At 38.0% G+C, this 16,590-nt stretch overlaps 1 long non-coding RNA gene and 1 pseudogene across 1 annotated transcript in view; both read left to right on the forward strand.

Moving 5' to 3' along the window:
* The window catches only part of LOC147828815 (uncharacterized), a 393,678-nt gene that overhangs the window by 270,326 nt on the left and 106,762 nt on the right, over window positions 1–16,590 (forward strand). The window lies entirely within an intron of this gene.
* Window positions 5,469–12,987, forward strand: LOC101716660 (antizyme inhibitor 1 pseudogene; annotated as a pseudogene).

A 16,590-nucleotide genomic window follows, 5' to 3' on the forward strand; every position in this document is an offset into this window, starting at 1 on the left:
TTGGCATCTTCCGCGCGACTCAGGACCTCAGTAGGGTGTGCGCAGACCTGCCTGTCTGCAGTGGGCTGATTTGGGCTGTTCAGTGTGACTCGGGACCTCGGTAGGGTGTGCACAGACCTGCCTGTCTGCAGCGGGCTGATTCTCAGTCAAAATTTTTTATAAGAGTAATTCCAAGTAGCTAATTTTCTTGTACTTAGAATTATAGGATCTTCTGATGCTTGCTTTCTATATTGTTCCTTGTATTTGTAGAGTAGACATATCCTCTTTTAGGAGGTTCCAAAATGCAAAAACCAAAAGAAAAATGTTACATCTGAAGGAAAGCACACTCCTAAGCATCTGAGCAACATGTAGCTGCTTCATTACTACCATATTTTTGTGAAATGACAGCTTCTTAAATAAATTTACACTTTCAAAATTTTTGCTTAGAAGTGTTGCATTGTGACATTGAATAAGCTAATGTCATAAATTCTCTATAAATTTTTAAAATGAAGGTAAAAATGTCTATTGTGAAACTTTAGCAATAAACAGTAACTTGGTACTGTTTAAACTCAGTGCACAGAGAGAACATATAATTGGCCGAAGAACACCAACAAACAGGAAAAAATATTGCACCAGTTTATATACTTTATTAACTATATAACTCATATTCAACCCAAATATAGAAGAAATGCCTGAGTACTTAAAAATTAAGTTTTTACCATCATTTTACTTTAACTTCAGGATTGAAATTATACTAAACTGGGTCTTTTAAAACTTAATTTTATGTTAGTTTTAGTAATCTTTAAGGTTAAAAATGATTCAAAGCCATTATATTCCAAAATAGTAACTTCAAATATCTAGGGATTTTATAGAAATCCTAAAAATTATCTTTTATATCTGAGTAATTCAGTCACTGAAATAATTTAATCCTATCACATATATCCTGGGCTGGGGTGATCCTGCTCAGACTCAAGAAACTTTCCAGTACTTTGAATAAACCACTGTGCAATTTTTCCTTCTCCACAACAAATCTCAGTCCCAAAATGTCTCCAACATGATCCACATTGTTCTGGGCCAAGTTTTGTGAGATCTTCTTGAGTATTTTCTAAACATATTGAATTTGCACTGACTAAAATATACCTGTGAAAAATGTCTAAAAGACTGTTTCAGATTGGGTCCTATGAGAAGCAGTCACCGAGATAGAATTTGAAGTACACAAAATTTATTTGGTAAATGCTTGTAGACGGTAGAGGGAAGGAGCAGGAGTTTGTAGGACATCCTACAGATGCAGTGTGACATCTGTGGAAAGAAAGGATGAAGGGAGGAGGATCAGGTAGGAACAGCTTCAGACCACAGTGGGGATTCTGCCAGGACAACTGGAGCCCTGTGTTGAGCAAGGGTGACCCAGCATTAATATTCCCATCATGGCTGGTCACTTGCAGGGCACACAATCAGGGGAGATGTGGCTTCTGCATGGATGCCGTGGTGGACCCTGACAGTGAAAGTTGGCAGCTGACTGCCCTCCTTGTAGTAGCTTCTTACTTGAGGTGGAATCTGAGCAATACTCCTCCATACCTTCTGCAAAGATGTGGACTTGCCTTAAGGATGCTGGCAATGCATTCCTTTTTTAAAGGGAAAAAGCATTTTGATTTGGAAAAACACTTTAATGAGACAGCTGATGTAAAAGTTATGCCTGAAGATCCCCAAAGCTACAAATATTAAGATGCTATTCATGAGAAAAATCCTTCTGTGATTTACTTAGCAATTATTTGAATACTTATGGTATGCCAGATACTGTGAAGACGGAGCAGTCTGCAATCTGTAGCAGACTACAGTCCCCTTCCTTTATCGCTTTGCACTCTGAAGGAGAGAAAGACAGTAAACAACTAGATGAGGAAATGCCATAGACTGTTAAAGGGTAAGTACTATGGAGAAAAAAGCAGGGAAGGAGGATGGGTAAGTCAGAAAGAGTTGCTATCATAAAAATGGTTTCTGGGAATGTTTTGCTGAACTGAGAATAAGCGGAAGCCAGGAGGAGGTAGGTGAACTAGCCACATTGATAACCGGTAGGAGAGTGTTCTAGGCAGCAAGGGAAATGATTCTGAGGAGAAATATTTCAGAATAGCAGGGAGGTGTCTGTGACTGGAGCTAGTGACCAAGGTATTGGGTAGTGAAAGGTCTGAGAGTTACTAGGGGCATGGGGCCCCTTAAGAGACATTGTGAGGTCTTTGGCTTTTACTCAGAATGCAATGAGAAACTGCTAAAAGATTCTGAGCAGAGGAGTGTTACGGACTGACAAGTTATCAAAGGGCCCCCTGACTTCTATGTCAAAATGGATGGCAGGAGGGAAGAGTGGAATAAGAGGCAATTAAGAGGCTATTGCAATAATCTAGGTGAAAGAATGTGAGGAATTAATTTTTCTTCTAAGAAGAAACCCTTAAAGATGTACTGTAATTGCTAGGATGATGGAGCAAAATGTTGGCATACTCTTGAGCTTCTTATTTTAAGACTACTTTTATGTGAAAGAAACATAAATTAATTTTTTTTTACCACAACAAATTTAGATGTTCTGTCTATACCAATATAACTACCATGTGAAAATTGCAGCCTTCATTTATTGAGCCCTATTATGTTTTGGACGTCATGATAAGGACTTTATATTACTAGCTCAATGAATTATAATGGAAATCTTATGACATAGGTGCTATTATATTCACCAATTTAAAGAGGAGAAAAAGGAAACTTAGAAGAGTCACATACATTGCTCAAGATAACATAGCTTGGGTATAGCAGAGGTGTATTTGTTTGGTTTTAGAGCTTGGGTATTATCTACTGTACCATCCTGTCAGCTAGGGATAAAACTTAATTGTTCTGAGAGACTTATTTGAAACTACTATGCTTTTCTAAACTTAACAATTTATTGTTGACCAAGTGTACTTCTTGGACCTGTTTTCTCTCCCACAGTTTTGACAAATCCCGATCCCACCTAAAACCTCATTTCACTGCAGCTATGCTACAGCCCAGCTTGATGTTTAAATCCTGCCAGAATCACATAGTTCTCTATGATAGCAGTCCCTCCTTGGGGGGAGAGCTGTGCTCGCAGAGGGTAGGTCTTTGTTCAAAATCGAAAGGAGGTATCAGCTGGCCTAAAATTATGATTGGCATTTGGTTTCAGACTCATTATGGTTGCCCTGATTCTCTCTCAGATTCACTGAAATGTTTTCCCTCTGAGAACAAAGCTTCCAGAAACTCAAAACACCTATATTAACTGGTGACCTGAAAGGAACACTTACCTGCTAACTACTTGGCTAGTCTTCAAGTAGCTTAGCAGAGCCGTCTTGCTGGTATTAGGCTGCTGTAATGAATTAATTATTCTAGATAGTTAGGCTCATTTTAACAGAACAGCCTGATTTCTAAAATGTATCTTTTCAAATTTCTAATAACCATTAAAAGCCCTTTAGCAAATTTTTTTGAGGAAAACAAGAACATAAGACTAGTAAAGAAAGATATTATCTCAGTTGTCCCTAGTGAAGGAATAATAACATTTGCTTGCTTGTGCAGATGGTTTTGCTTTACAATTAACCTAGATTACAAAGATGAAAGACCATCAGGTCCTTTTACTTACATGATTGGGAATAGAGAATATAGGGGCAAGTATGAAATGGGAAGAATACATTCTACTCAAAGCTGCATAAATATTTACCATTTATTGAATGCCTATTAGGTGCCAGGTGCTACACAAGGCACTTTTTTGTTTCTAATTTAATGCAATTCATGTACAGCCCCTATGAGTAGAGCACATTTTGTAAATAGGATGATCTTCAAGATATTGAGTGAATTGCTGAAGCTCACATAGTGGGAATTTATGTATAGTGCTATTTCCAAAGTGCCTGCTCTTTTAGTTTTCAAGTTGTATGATGAAGTATTCTTTGATTTTGGGTATTTTAAAAAGAGGGTTGCTTTAGTGCACTTTAAGAATATTCAAACTCAAATGCTATGTGAGAAGAGTTCTGGATCACTGATTATGGTTTGGATTGAAGGGTCCAGATATCATAGCCTTCTTTTCCCTGCCTCTACCTTTTGGCCAAATAAAGAATAAAGAATACAGTTAATTAATTTTATTCATTAACTACACTGGTAGAAGTTTGGATGAGAAGGAAATGAAAATCACTGAGTAGAATGAACTCTGTCTATTATTTTTCAATTTCATTTAATGGCACATTACCATTTTTTCATTCCCATGACTTCTTGAATTGACTTGAGTGTTTTAAAAGAAAAGCTTGAAATTGCTCTCATTTAGTAAATAAATACAGTAATATTTTTACAAATAAAACTACATTTTATTTGCTTTTAATGGTTTGTCATTACCCTAATGGTCTCACAAAGAAAGTAAATGCTTAAAGTAGCCAATTTCATTTGTGGCTAAAAAGAGGGTCAACTACTACAAAGTAGTGGTCACGGTTCTGGGAGAATTTAGACAGGTCAGATCACAACTGAAGTTTATCTTAGTACATTTCATGGATGACCTGGCTCTGTACACAGCTGATATTTAAAATCCTTAGGAGTAGCAGTAAAATTCTATAATCATTAGCAGTAACCTACATAATACAGGATACTACGTAAAGTTTCTACTTTAAGAAGAGTTGTCATTTGCTAAATTTTACATGAAGGCAAAGCAACATTGACTTCGGTAGCTACGAAAAATATACTCCTATTCTCTATGGAAATTTTGGATCACAAATTAATACTTGTATTTGATTTCCATTTAATACATCTTTCAAACTAATGCACTTTAGAGAAAGCTATAATCAAATTCTTGAGTGGCTTAGACCATTTTCTGTTACTATAACAAAATACCATGGATTGAATAATTTATAAAGGAAAGAAGTTCATTTGGCTGACTCTTTTAAGGCTGGGAAGCCCAAGAGCATGATACTGAGGTAGAATAGAATAAAAAAGAAATAAAGGTAGGTGGCTTTCTCTGTCGTCGCCGCTGCTCTGCCTCTTCTCCCTTCTGGCACTGCTGCCCTGCGGAGTGACAAGGCCGAGTCCTCTCCCTCCTGCCGGCGCCACCCCATGTCTCTCCGGCAGCCACCACTGCTGCTCAGCTGGTGTCGGGCCGCTCTCACACGCCGTACCCGCAGCCTATGGCCCAGGCCGCCTTGGGTATTTCTGCTCAAGGTAACCACATCCCTCTTTAAAAATTCCACCGAAAAAGAGAAAACGCTTTACCCGACTCTTTGGACCCTTATCTCACGGCGAACTTTCTGACCAAGCGTACAACTACCCAGAAAGCCTAGGAGAAGTGCTGTATAAGGAGCAGTTTGCCTTCAACGCCGAGCCCCCTTGGGAGCCCAGCTAATGATAGGGGGGTCCATCTCCTAACTTGTTCATTTTGTTGCATATGCCAAGGACCCAGACATAGGCTTGGTGGCCCATCCCTTGTTTTTCCTGGTTTATGACTTTCGGCTTTGTGGAATATGGCTGAGATGGAATGATTCATTGACGACGCAAACTACTCCGCTGGCCTGTTGGATGAAGGAACAAACCTTGGAAACGTTATTGATAACTATGTTAATGAACATACCCTGACGCGGGGAGCGCGTTCTTTGTGGGTGACCTGAGGAAGATCGTGAAGAAGCACAGCCAGTGGCAGAGTGAGGCCGCTCAGATCCGGCCATTCTAAGTGATGAGGTGCAACCCCTCGCCGGCCGTGCTGGACACACTCGCGGCTCTGAGGACGGGGTTTGCTTGCTCCAGCAAGAATGAAATGGGTTTAGTGCAAGAACTGGGTGTATCTCCAGAAAACATTATTTACATAAGTCTTTGCAAGCAAGTTTCGCAGATAAAGTATGCAGCGAAAATTGAGTATCATGACGTGACAATGAAATTGAATTGAAGAAAATTGCTCGTAATCACTCAAATGCCAAGGTCTTACTACATCTTGCAACAGAAGATGGTAGTGGAGGTGAGGAGGGTAGCATGAAGCTGGGCTCCACACTGAAGAACTAACTGTAGGCATCTCTTGGAATGTGCTAAGGAATTTGATGTCCAAATCATCGGGGTGAAATTCCATGTGCTCCCAAAGAATCTCAAGTATATGTGCATGCTCTCTCCGATGCTCGGTCTGTGTTTGACATGGCTGGAGAATTTGGCTTTACAAAGAGCATGTTAGACATTGGCGGAGGCTTCACAGGAACTGCATTTCAGCTGGAGGAAGTCAATCATGTTATCAGTCCTCTGTTGGATGTCTACTTTCCTGAAGGCTCTGGCATCAAGATCATTTCAGGACCTGGAAACTACTATATGTCTTCTGCATTTACACTTGCAGTTAATACCATTGCAAAGAAAGTTGTTGAAAATAAGAAATTCCCCTCTGGAGTAGAAAAAAACCAGGAGCGATGAACCGGCCTTTGTGTATTATATGAATGATGGTGTGTCTGGTTCTTTTGGAAGTAAACTGTCTGAGGACTTGAATACCATTCCAGAGGTTCACAAGAAATACAAGGAAGATGAGCCTCTGTTTCCAAGCAGCCTTTGGGGTCTGTCCTGTGATGAGCTGGATCAGATTGTGGAGAGTCGCCAGCTGCCCGAGCTGCACGTGGGCGACTGGCTGATCTTTGCCAACATGGGCTCGCTCCAGGAAGCGTCTGCGTTCAAGGATGCTCCGAGGCCAGCTGTGTGTTCCACGATGTCATTCAGTGACTGGTATGAGATGCAGGATGCGGGTGTCACCTCGATCGAACACCATGATGAAGAACTTCTTCTTCGTGCCTTCAGCTGAGCCAGGAAGAAGGGTTTCCCACGGAGGCTTATGCAGGCCCCACCCCTTTAGATCTGCGCTTTCGGGGTGTACTGGTCTGGTCTACATTCCAGGGTGGAAACAATCCAAACAATCTCACTCTGTCCATTCTCTCAGAAACAAAAGTCAATAGCTATGTGGGACCAGACAAAATCAGCTTTCATCTAGAATTCACTGGGGTGACGGGAAATTTAAATAATGTGTCCAGATTAAACCTAGCAGTTTGTCCTACCCTTTAAGCTTTGAAAATAAAATACACAACAAAATGGATGACTTAGTGGAGATGGAAGCCCATGACCCGGGTTCCCCTCAACCGTTTACATACAAGTACACAGTTTTTATACTGAGGCTTCCTATCCAAAAGTCTTGTAAAGTTAGCATCTTCCACCCTGATACAGCAGATGTCAGTGGAAGACTATTGTGGCTTCCTTAGATACGTTCAGTGTATTCTGAGTGTGTAAATTTGTGCTTTGAATTGTAGGTTAATGTAAAATTGCATCATAGTATTTGTTGTACTTGACCTAATGTAACCCTTGTATGATTGCAATAAAATTTTGTGTAGATTTTACTGTTTTTTTCAGGCTAAAAATTGGGGAAAGGGGCTAGATAGCAAAGGTAGTTTTGAAATATGTGTATATGATCTGTTTTGAGGGGTTTTTTTTTGGTATTGGGGATTGAAATGAGGGTTTTTTTTATAGCTCATTTAAATTTAGTTTGACTCAGTACGTTTTTCTGTTATTTAATTAGTAATTTAAAGTGTGTGGTAAATCATTGTGAAGAGCAGATTCATTATGGAGAGTCGCTGTGCACTAAGCAGGATGTTTAACAATTTTAACACCAAAAAATGTTATTCCTGCTTAAACCAATTGTAATAATTACTAGGTGTTTCTGTATAGGTAGAATGCATAGAGTTCCTTAGTAAATCTTTGAATCACACACACACACACAAAGAAATAAAGGTAGGAGGAAAGGAGACAAGGAAAATTGTAATGTAAAGATTGTATATATAAGAAAGCTGGGGCTTCAGGGCCCAAAGTTACCCAAGGTTAAAATGTCTTTTTTTTTTCCCATTCCTAAGCCTGTTTTTCCCTTCCATACTACTTACTCCTAAATTCCTAAGAGTTATAAAAGATATAATAAGTCTGTAAATATGACCCATGCTTTTCTCCTGTAAATTGAACCTGTGCTTCTCTTTCAATTCTGTAGATTCACATACTCCACACACTTCCACAAGAAAGCAGCATTATTAATTAAGTACCATATCTCTAAACTTGAAATGCATGCATATGAATTGTACTTTAACCTATCCCACTACTGAGTACCCTGACAGACATGGAATACACATTCTAGATCATCTGCTTTAAGAACACCCTTGAGACTAAATAAATACACCCAGGCCCAGACTGTAGTGTGTCTCATCAGTCACCCACATTTTTTTCCTGAATGTGTACTTCTTTAACTCTGCCTAATAAATCTACTTATGCCTTTCACTGATGAATCCTGCATTTCTTTTTCATGATAGTGAAGAACCTACTCCATAGGAGAGAGGAAATGAATTGAGCATCTTATCTCTCCTCTCCGCGAGAAACTCCTTGGACCCTGCCCATCGACAAAAGCAGCATTTACTTGGCTTCTGGTCAGGGCTTTCTTGTTGTCACAAAATGGTGAAAGTCATGAGAAAAAGCAACTCTGCTGGTTTGAGTCTCTCTTTCTCTTCTTACAAATCATTAATATCATCATGGGATCCATGATCTGCTGGCCCCATTGCTTTTGGGCCTGTGGTAAGGCTGCACAACATGGTCGGAGTATAATGACAGGGCAAAACTGTTCACTTATGGCCAAGAAGTGAAAGAAGGAAGAGACCAAGATCCCCAAATCCCCTTCAGGGAATGTTCCCAATGACTTGAAGACTTCTCACCAAGTCTCACCTCTTGACATTTCCACCGACTCCCCATAGCACCAGGCTAGGGACTAAGAGGGTTTATGGGTCATTCCAGATCCAAACTCTAGTAGACAGGAAATAGGGCTCAAAAAATAAAATGATCTTGAAGAAAGACAGAGTCCTGGCTGGACAGGCCCAATGGAGTAAGTAAAAGTTTGGTGAAAGGAGATTAGTTTTTACATAGTCTGTACATGTGACAAAGAGCAGTTATCCTGGCAGGTGGTTCTCAAATTTGGCATGCACATGAACCTCCTGAAGGGATGGCAAAACACAGATATTTTGGGATCCTACACCCAGAATTTCTGCTGCAATTCATTGAGGGTGATATTTAAGAGTTTTCATGTTCAGACAGTTTCTCATTTATTTTATTTTATTTTATTTTGCTTAAATTCTTTTATTGTTACATTTTAGGTATTCAAAATGTTGACATTTATCATTGGTTTCTTGTACCTGTACATGATGTATCTTGGTTCTTATTTTTTCCCCATTACCTGTGCACCCTTCACCCCCTCCACCTTTCTCTATTTGCAAAGACCTTGTTTCCATTTTTTTCCTCTTTTCATATTTTTTCCTTTCCCTTTTTTCCCTTCCCCTACCCCTCCCAATTCCCCTGCTCTTTTAGATCTTTTCTTCCTGTTACACAATATCAGTTATACATTTTTTAAATTACAATATTAAGATCTAGGAGATATTACCATGAAGTTTACAGAATTTAAAAGGATATAGAAAGCATATTACAAAAATCTTTTTGGAAATAAATTTGACAACTTCTAAGAAGTACCTTGGAAAACAATTTAATGAAACTAACTCTGGAGGAAATATAAAATTTGAATTGCACCTATTAAAGAAAGTATATTCCTAGCTTGAACACCTACCTATATGACAACAGCAGGCTCATAAACATTTTAACTGGTAAACTATATCAAACAAAGCAGAAAAAAGAAGGAACACTTCTCCCCCCATTTTAGGAACTCAACATTGTGTTAATCCTAAAACTGGATAAAGATAATAGAAGAAAAAAGTATGAACATAGATAGCAATTTGTTTAACAAAACAAACTATTAGAAGTCAGATCTGGCAGGATGCAGAAAGTGGTTTTGTTATAGAGATGGCAGTGTTGGTTCAGCATTGGAAGATCCACCCCCAAAAGTCATCATTTTAACAGAGGAAAGGAAAAAGTCATATGATCCTGTCACTACTTGGAGAAAAAGTATTGGACTAAATTCTACAGCTGTTCATGGTAAAAGCTATCAGGAGCCTAGAAGTAGAACAGAAACTTCTTAACAGATTAAAGACATGTACTCCATACTTCCAGCAAGAATGCCTTATATGAATGGAGAAGATACAATTCTTTCTCCTTAAGGTGGGGAACAAGGACAGATATGCTTACTCTTTATCTGTTCATTAAACTTTGAAACCTAGGCCCCACCAAAATAGTCTGGCAATAAAATGACACAACAGGATAGGATTGGCATGGCAGAAGCAAAATCTTTGTATGTAGATGAAATGATCATCTACAGAGAAAATACTAAGAAATCTCTAGGAGACCCTAGAACTTGTACTTGAATTTAGCCGGATTAGAAAACACAAGGTATATATAAAAATTCAGGTCTGTGTATACTTGCTATAAATGAAGAATTGGATATTGAAATTTAAAAGTTATGTAGTAGCACAAAGGACACAAAAGTTAAAACAAAAACAGTGTTGTAAGATGTTTAGTACCTAATTTTAAAACTTCTTCTAAAGCTACAGTAATCAAAGCAGTGTTGGTGTAAGGAAAGACATATAGATCATTGGAATAAAACAGAAACTCTAGAAATAGAACCACATGTATATAGTCCACTGAGTTTTGAAAGATTATTTAACATTAGCATTTTATAGAATATAAACTCAATTCAAGAGCTGAGGAAGAGATAGTGTTTTCAGCAAATGGCACTAGAACACCTGGTATCCATATATAAAAAATTAACCTCAACCCTTTTTTTCCGTACATGAAAATAACTTGAAGGGATCTATGAACCTAAATAAGAAAGCCTAAAAGTATAAAACTTTAAGAAGAAATTATAAGGGAAAATATTTATGAATTCAGGGTAGTCAAGAACTACCTAGGATACAAAAAACATGATGTATAAAAGAAAAAAATTGTTAAATGGGATTCCATCAAAATTTAGAACTTTAAATGACATCATTAAAATGAAAATAGTCCTTAAACAGACCATATTTACAATGCATATAACCTATGACCAGAATATATAAAGAATTCTTAAAGCTCATTAATAGACAATTAAAATGTAGACATAAGAAGATGATAAATAGCCAGTATAGCATAAGGAATGGTGTGCAACTCTAGAATGAGAAAAATACTAATCAGTACAATAATAAGACTGAATTATACACTCATTAGGGAGATGAAGTTAAAAGTTTTAAAAGCCTTGTCATGACTTTTTCTTTTTGTTGGATTCTTCCCCTTTTGCATTTAATTTGTCATGCCCAATGGATTCATTCTGCTGGGTTTCCTGGGATTGTGATCCTCATTTTCTTTTCCTAGGGTATTGTCTAAAATTTTTTGGAATGCTGGTTTGGTATTCATGAAGTTCCTGAGGTGCTCTTTATCATGAAAGTATCTTATTTCTCCATCAATTTTGAAAGATAGCTTTCCAGAGTACATAAATCTGGGTTGGATGCTGTTTTCCTTTAGGGGTTGAAATACATCACTCCAAGCTCTTCTTGCCTTGAAGGTTTGCATTGAGAAGTCTGTTGTGATTCTGATGGGCTTTCCTTCATATGTGATTTGTTTCTTTTCTCTCACTGCTTGTAGAATTTTGTTCTTCTGTTGGATTTCTGGAATCCTAACTATTATATGTCTATGTGTAGTTTTTTTTTTGATTAAGGCTAGCTGGAGTCCTATATGCCTCACTTATCTGTATGTCAAGTTCTTTTCCCCTCCTTGGGAAGTTTTCTGCCATCACTTCTGTGAACAGTTTTTTTATGTCATCTGTACTCTCTCCTCTTTCCTCATTGACTCCAATCAGTCTTATGTTATTCTTCTTTGCATTGTCTAGCAGCTACTGGATTGATTTCTCAGGTTCCCTTACAAGTTTAAGGCAATTTTTCTTTTCCTCCTCACTAATTACAATCTTATCTTCTATATGTGAAATTCTATCCTCACATTGGTTCATTCTGCTGTGCAGACTTTCGATGGAGTTTTTAATCTCTTGGAAATCTGTTTGTATCTGTTTTATGGATTCCATTTGTTTCCCATGTTGGGATTCCATCATGTTCTTCAGATCCTGTATTTTTTTATCTGTGTCCTCTCTAGATTTATTAATCATGTCCTGCACCATGAGCACAATCTTTGCTGTTATCTGAGAAATTATTTTTGATTTCATTTTTCCCAGATCCTCTTTTGTTGCCAGTTCAGAGAGTCCAGGTGGTTGAGTATCAGATTGTTCCATCTCGTTTCCCTTTGGAGTTGCTGTAGGTGATGTGGAAGTCTGTTTTTGAGGCTTATGTGTATTCTCATTTCCAAGGGGGGGGGCAGTGCTTCTGATGCCCACGCGGCTCACCTTCTGTGCCCTAGGAGCTTGGGATGGCAGTGGGGGAGCTTCCTTCCGGGTGCTGGGACCAGCTGAGCTTCTCTGCTCTAGGAGCTTGGGATGGAGGCGGGGAGCTTCCTTCTGGGTCCTGGGACCAGCTGAGCTTCTTTGCCCTAGGATCCTGGGATGGCAGTGGGGAAGCTTCCTTCTGGGTGCTGGGACTGGCTTGCCTTCTCTGCCCTAGGAGCCTGAGATGGAGGCAGGGAGCTTCCTTCTGGGTGCTGGGACCGGCTGAGCTTCTCTGCCCTAGGAGCCTGGGATGGCAGCGGGGGAGCTTCCTTCCAGGTGCTGGGGCTGGCTGAGCTTCTCTGCTCTAGGAGCTTGGGATGGAGGCAGGGAGCTTAATTTCTCATTCTTTATGGCTGAGTAGTACTCCATTTTATTAAAAATCCACATCTTCTTTATCCAATTTCCAGTTGATGGGCACTTGGGCTGTTTCCAAGCTTTAGCTATTACAAACTGTGCTGCTATAAACATGGGTGCACATGTATCTCTGTAGTATGATTCTTTTAATTCTTTTGGGAAAATACCCAGCAGGGGAAAAGCTGGGTCAAATTGGATCTCCAGCCCTAGTTCTTTGAGGTATCTCCATACTGATTTCCACAGTGGTTGCACCAGTCTGCACTCCCACCAACAATGGAGAAGGGTTCCTTTCTCTCCACACCCCTGCCAGCATTTGTTATTGGTTGATTTCTTGATAGCAGCCACTCTTTCTGGGGAGAGGTGGAATCTTAGTGTTGTTTTCATCTGCATCTCTTGAATGACCAGTGATGTTGAACATTTTTTCATATGTTTATTTGCTGCTTTTAATCTTCAACAGGTTGAAATCCAGTTTTTCTAACACCATTTATTAAAGAGGCTATCTTTCCTCCCGTGAGGATGGTTGGCTCCTTTGTCAAAGATGAGGTGGCTGAGTATGTCTGAAGTTGTTTCTGTGTCTTCTAATCTATTCCACTGATCCTCAGGTCTGTTTCTTTGCCAGTACCATACTTTTATCACAGTAGCTTTGTAGTATAGCTTCAAGTTGGGGATTCTGATAACCCCAGCCATGTCTCTGTTGCCCAGAATTGCTTTTGCTATTCTAGGTCTCTTCTGTTTCCAAATGAATTTTTGAATTGTTTTCTGTAGTTCAGACAGTTTCTCATTTATTCAGAGACCACCCTGTAAAATCATTAATGGCAGTGCACCTGTAATTTTTATGTAAGGCTGAATGGGGATTCTTAAGAATGTGAATGTGTGGTATATTGTGGGAATTTGGCAGGAGCCAGCCCAGAAACTCCTCCCAGTTTTGGGAGGAGAGGACAACTTCTCTTCGACTGGGCCTAATATGTCTGCCATTGATGTGCCATGAGGCATAAAAAGTAATGGCAAGTAGACTTAAACCTTCTCATTTCTCTCTACCTATAACTGTGGAAGCAAGACTGACTAGCCCCACTATTCTGACTCTAGTCTTGGAATTTTTGAATAGTTTTATTGTCCAGGTTATAATTAACATCTTACATACAGCATCTTTTAAAAAATTATTTTATCTTAAACAGTTTATTAAGCTGAATTTATAGAAGATATATTTTTCTTAATACTAATTGCTCTTTACTACTTTACAACTAACTTCACAAAAAATGATATTTTCATAATATATCTAATTCACAGATAATTGTAAAAAGTATTGAGTAAAAAATGAGGATGCTCTGAGAAGTTGAAGTTGTTTTCCTCCAACCCTAATCTGTCCTGAAATGTGACTTTATTTACACTGCGTGTCTGGGGGATAGCAGCCCTTTTAATATTTCAAGTCTCAAAAATGAATATTAAGCAGTCAATGGAAAAGAGAAAATAAAGCAAAAGGTAGTGCCCCAGACACTGATTTCCTAGTTTTTTTAAAAAATTAGTTCATTAAAGAGAAAAAATTTTGTGCATGAAAATTGAGTGGGAGTGTGCATGTTGGAATTAGGGAGGGTGGTGGAGAATAGAGTGGCCAAACCTCCCACTCATTCTAAGACACCAGCTTAGTAATACATAGCTTATATATCTAATAGCTGGTTTCATGTGTTTAGAGCAAATCAGTTTATGTACATGGAAATTATTTCATTGATTTATACAACTATAAGTTCCCCCTTTTATTTGTATAACTGCAGAAGCTGAATCAAGATAAGCTGTGGCTGAATAGCTTCTAGATGTTGGTTGGTTCTAATTTCTCTATGGCAGACTATGAAGCGTATCAGAAAAAAGAGACAAATTACTCCAAGTAGTCCCACATAAAACCAAAAATGTACCTTGATATAATTGAATGGGTTCAGTTGGTCTAAAGCAGAAGAAATTTGTCCTAGCCCTGAACTAACTTATCAAAGTTTTGAGTTTGTTGGGACATAGACCATATCTCCTTTTGGAGGACATGTATCTGTGCTATACATTTATACATTTATTTTCTTGATTTATACATTATATTTATACATAGATGCTGTTTATTGAATTGACAAATTATTACATTATTATGTTGCAAAATTTTGGCTTTTCTTTTTGTTTCTCCCTTTCTAGTTGCTAAAATGTTTTATTCTTCACATTATTTTCTCTCAATTTGACTTTGCTGTGTAGTCAGATGTTAGTAGTATGGTATCTTTCTCATATATTTTTGGTCACTTTTTAATCTACAACTTAACTAGATAAAACAAAAATGAATTCTTTTCACACTTTTAGGAAACTTTTATTGCTCTTAATATTTACACAGTTTAATTTTACCCATGTATTAGTAGTCTCTGGAATTCATCTCATGACAAAATGACATTAATGCATTTTTGACATTGTTTTCTTCAATGCTAGACACGTTATGCTCAGTAGTGTGGACAATATAAAAATTGTTAGTTCAATATTCAGTATATTGACTTTGTTTTAGTAGGCACTAGCAAAAATTCTACCTTAATATGTAATTTTAAACATATTGTTAAGACTGAAATCAGGTTGGTTTTGTAAAATTACAGAATGTTTATAAGGCGGTGATTTATTAAGGTCTCAAAGAATTTGCCTGAACATTTCTGAGTACTTTTATGGGTTTCAGATCTGTTACGATTAATAATCTTTAGGAATAGAACAAAGCGTGGAGCTCTTCCAGTGAATCTTGGTATTAAACCACCACTAAGGAGATCTCATTGATCTGTCAAATGCAAATTTTTCAAATTATTGAATTTTATGCAAGGGAAGGAAATTTAGAAAGAAAGGCCAAAAAAAAAAAAATCCCACAAAAAACAATTGCTTGGGGTTTCTGGATTAGGCAGAAAACATGTTTATACTCTCTATGGTCTTTAGAAATTTAGAACAAATTAAAGAATCAATAATGTAATTGAAATTTGTAATTTTTTTGAGAGAAAATTTTGCAATTCAGGCTTAAGTTAGCACCTGTGTTGCCCTTCAGAGCCCATACTTCTCTTTGGAGTGCTTCAGTCTGCCTGGTAGAAAGTCATCAAGTTGGACCTCTAGAAGGAAAACTTAGCAGGGCTTTATTAGGTAAACTGCTTTGATTGCTCATGCAACTGGAAAACTTAAGATGAAGAGTAACTTAAAAGAGAATTAAATGTTGGACTGATACATTAACATTTTCCATTCGTTTGTAACACGAAATAGAGAACACTCTCTTAGCTCATTTACCTCACTCTTCAAGGTCAGACAAATTTTTGAATGGAAACACAAAAATAACTTTCCTATGGGAGAAAAATTTTGATCTTGTTTATTTTAGCTTATTTTATAGTCTTCAACTTCTTATAGGAGAGTGTAGTTCATTTAAAGAACATAAGAAGCATAGAGGAGGAGGAGGTAACTAGCCAGAGGAAGAAGCATAAAGGAGGCTTTGTGAAGGATACAACATTGGAAGTAGATTATGAAGAATAACTTCTTCAAGGAAAGAAAACTGTTTTAGGCCTAGGGTACAGGCTGCACAAAGGTAGAAATCAGCATGGCAGTGTGGCTGATGCATGTGTGCCTCTGTGTGTGTGTGTGTGTGTGTGTGTGTGTGTGTGTGTGTGTGTAGATCAGGAGTAGAACATGGAAAAGTAAGCAGGAATCAAATAAGCAGATTTTTTCCTATATGCAGAACAAGTTGGACATTGACCTTAGATTTGAGGCAGTGCTTGAAGCTCTCTTTTAAGCACATACCATGATGATGGGAGTAAATGGAGGTTCTTTGGAATTCTTATCTTCACTTCAGTCAGGGTCCATTTACATGTTATATATTACATATATTTACATATGTAAATTTGAATTCATTGTAGACTTTTTGTTAAAGA

Source organism: Heterocephalus glaber, unplaced genomic scaffold, assembly GCF_053883595.1.
Source record: "Heterocephalus glaber isolate CG9 unplaced genomic scaffold, H.glaber_assembly_v1.0 deba00000901, whole genome shotgun sequence".
NCBI classification, from domain to species: Eukaryota; Metazoa; Chordata; class Mammalia; order Rodentia; family Bathyergidae; genus Heterocephalus; species Heterocephalus glaber.